This window comes from Rattus rattus, chromosome 15 (assembly GCF_011064425.1).
Source record: "Rattus rattus isolate New Zealand chromosome 15, Rrattus_CSIRO_v1, whole genome shotgun sequence".
NCBI lineage: Eukaryota > Metazoa > Chordata > Mammalia > Rodentia > Muridae > Rattus > Rattus rattus.
The window spans coordinates 64,714,911-64,718,675 of record NC_046168.1 but is presented as its reverse complement, the minus strand read 5'-3'; positions in this window follow the sequence as shown (position 1 = coordinate 64,718,675).

Here is a 3,765-nt window from a genome sequence, read left to right as displayed (position 1 = left end):
GACAGGAACTCAAACGGGGCTGGAACCTGGGGGCAAGAGCCGATGCAGAGGCCATGGAAGGGTGCTGCTTACTGGTTTGCTCCTCATGGTTTGCTTTTAGTCTGCTTTCTTATAGAACCCAGGACCTCCGGCCCAGAGATAGAACCAACTACAGTGGGCTGGACCCTCCTCCATCAATAACTAATTAAGAAAATGCCACATAGCTGGATCTTCTGGCAGCTTTTTCTCAATTAAGGCTCTCTCCTTTCAGACAACTCTAGTTTGAGTCAAGTTGAGTGAGACTAGCCATTGCAGGCATCATGGTTTTAATAAGCTCTAGATGGACTAGATTTGGTATGTTTCAGCACAAATGAACACTTGGCATTTCTTCCATTAACAGTTAATGCCCCTTCAAGCTCCTTCCATGAAGACACTGGTGATGTATAAGCCTCTCCACAAAATAGAAGAGTCTCTCATGAGTGAGGAAATGAATTTTTCATACTGCACAGAACTTTATATGTAACAATTTTATGCTAGAGGGGAGTTAAATTGGATGGTGTGGGGGACAAGTATCATTTTGCTTTGTCTCTACATTTTAAAGAGCTTCTATACAACTCCTGGATTGCCTATAAAGCATCTCAAGACATCCATCACTTACTGTGCCGCGGGTATTAAACTTGGCATGACCAATGGTCAGAAACTTAATGTCACTTCGGGCTCCCAGCAGCAGGTGGGAGGTGCTTCTCAGTCACCAGTTGGGGGTCCAGGAATCAGCAGTAGCAGCAGGAAGGCAATGGAAACCAGAGGTAATCAGACATTGGTGAGAACTACAAGGGAGAGAACTCACTCCTGGGAACGTGTTCAAATAAGGCCTGGAGTTCTCATCGCTCCTACATTGTGTCTAAGGAAAAATTTATTGGCGTTGAGTAAGAAGGACAGACAGGAGACAGCAGGGTGTTGATCAAAATAAATTCCTTTTAGGATACATAAGGTCAGACATGAGACCAGGGAGAAGAACAACAAGAATATTTCCTTAGTAGAAGATTCTAGAAGGGATGTAATGCTAACAGAAAGAGCTGGATAGCTAATGGTTGAACTTTCAGGGTCTCAGAGCTGACTGTGGGGCCATTAGGGGAGAAGTCAAAGATGGGGCTTTTGACACCGGGGGTCACTGTGAGCAACTTCAATATAGATGACAGTGCTAGAGCCGATGATGAAGGGCTGGCTGGGGATCTTACCAGGAGAGCAGGGAAATGGAGGCATAACTAATGCTGCCTTTACTTCCAAACCTCAGCCAATGGATGTAGATCGTTCCCTTCAAGGGGGGCGGAGCACAGTTCTCTTCTCCCTCTCCCTCCTCCAACCCGTCCTGCCTTTTCTGTTCTCCTCCTCCCGCTCTTCCATTTCCACCTCATTGTTTTCTTCTTTTCTGAGACTGGGTCTCATGTGGTCCTGGTTGACCTTGACCTTGCTATTAACAGAGTCCAGCTTTGAGTTCATGATCCACATTCCAAGTGCTGGTATTACAGGCACATGTCAGAGTCACTTCCTCTCCTTCTCCCCTCCCCTCCTCCTCCCCCTCTCCCTCCTCTTCTTTTCCCCTTCCTCCCCCTCTCTCTCCTCCTCCCTCCTCCACGTGCCTCCCCCCCCATCTGAGTAGCTCCACTTCTTTACTTCTTCCCTTCCTCCTTTCATTGCTTCTTGGCTTCTTCCGATGAGTCACACAAGCCAGCAAATTTCTTAAAAGAGTTTTACTGGAGGGTTCGGCGTTTGAAGGGATAAATCCAGGGGTGGCTGTCTCTGCTCCCACGAGTGGACAGCAGGGAATTGGACAAAGGGCAAGGCTTATATAGGATTTCTTAAGGGGTGGGGTTCAGGGCAGAGATTTCTAGAGTGAGGATTGGTGGGATTTTAAGTCCTGAGCTTCGGGAGCTCAGGGATTGGATTGGTGGGGTTTTGTGCTCAGGATTTTTTTTTTCCTGTGGGAATCTTAGGGATTGGTGGATTTTCCTCAAGGATTGGTGTGTTTTTCCCCACCCCCACCCTGTCTGTGCATCTGGCCCATGGGTTAAGATGAGAAGACCTTTCTAGCTGCAGGCCGCTTTGACTGAGGCACCATCACTGCTGAGCTGCTTGGGGTGGCTGGAGAGGAGGTGTTGACACTGTGGACAAGCTCCTTATGGGACAGCTCCTACGGTGGTATTTCCTGAAAGTCATAGGCTGAGGCAGGAAAGAAGGCGCTGCCACTGTGGACAGCTCCTGTGATAGTACCTCATGACAGTCTGCAGGCTGAGGTGGGAAAGGACGCACGGCCACCATGGACAGCTCCTGTGGCAGTATTGGGTTGGAAGGAGGGGTTGCCACGTAGATCTTGTGGGGCGCTGCTCAGAAACTACAGAATCTTTTTCTTTTCTTTTCTTTTTTCATTCCATCCACTGTTTATGTTTTTCTAGATTTTATGAATGGATTTTTTCTATCTCTTTTAAGAACGTTGAGAGTATCATCATAATAGGCTTTTTTAAAGTCCTTGTCTTATGTTTTAGCTATACTGTATTTCTCAGGGCCACTGTAGTAGAGTTGTTAGGCTTTAGTGGAGACATATTATCCTGACTGTTACTGATTATATTTTTTTCTTAAGTGATGAATTTTATTAAAAACAAAACAAAACTAAAACAAGACTGAACAGAAGTTTTCGTCATGGAGGAGGCCTGGGGCCAGGTTGCCCTCCATCAGCTGCTAAATGTTCTGCTGCTACACAAAGGGGTCGGGGATGGCCTCCATGCTGTCAGGCAGGCAGATGAGCAGCACTGAGGTGCCATGGCTCCATCTGCTGTGTGCCCTCTGTCAGCTTGTACTGGTCATTGGGGTCTTGCATGAGCTCAATGGTTCCATCCAGTGCCAGGTTGCTCAGTGGGTCAAACTCTCTCAGGATCCCTCTGGGTTCCCAGTCATCCTAGAACTTCATGTGGATGGTCTTGTCAATATACTTAGACAGATCCAAGATGCTTGCTTGCTTGCTTTCTTTCTTTCTTTCTTTCTTTCTTTCTTTCTTTCTTTCTTTCTTTCTTTCTTTCTTTCTCCTCCTCCTCCTCCTCCTCCTCCTCCTCCTCCTCCTCCTCCTCCTCCTCCTCCTTCTTCTCTTTGTCCATCATCTTGCCATAGCCTATCGATTATATTTTTACATTGGTAACTAGGTATCTGGGTTTGGGATGGTTGTAATTCTAGCTGCTGATACCTGCTCTTGTGTTGGGTAGGTGCTCCATTCCTTGGTCTTGGTTGCTGCTTCTGGTTCTTAGGAGAGTGTGATGCTGTGGGTTGCCTGATGAGGAATGCTTCTGAGATCCTGCCATGTGTAGCCTTTGGGGGGTCCTGGGTAGAAAGTGTTTCTAGGTATTGGGAGCTGACACAAAGGACTGGGGATGGCTTGAAGGTATGTGTGAGGGGGCCCACAGGAAGGAAGAAAGCTGGGTCTTTTACCAGGATCTGCTTAGTTCCCTGGGAATGGGGGCAGAGAGAAAGAAGAGGCCAAGGTGGGGGAGGGGGTTGGAATTGAGGGACAGGAAGGAGAAATAAGATCCCCTACCTGATTCCTTGGTTAGTGTGGCTGGCAGGTTTCCAGCGAGTGCCTGCAGGAATTGGCAGCAGACACAGAGGGACGGGGTAATGGTGGAGGTCTGTAGGAAAAGTTCTGCTTGATCTGACAATAGGACCAGTGAAGGAGAGAAGGCTACAGCAGGTGGCCTGCTACAGAGCTAGGGGTAAGACTGAGGGATTGGAATTGGAGGA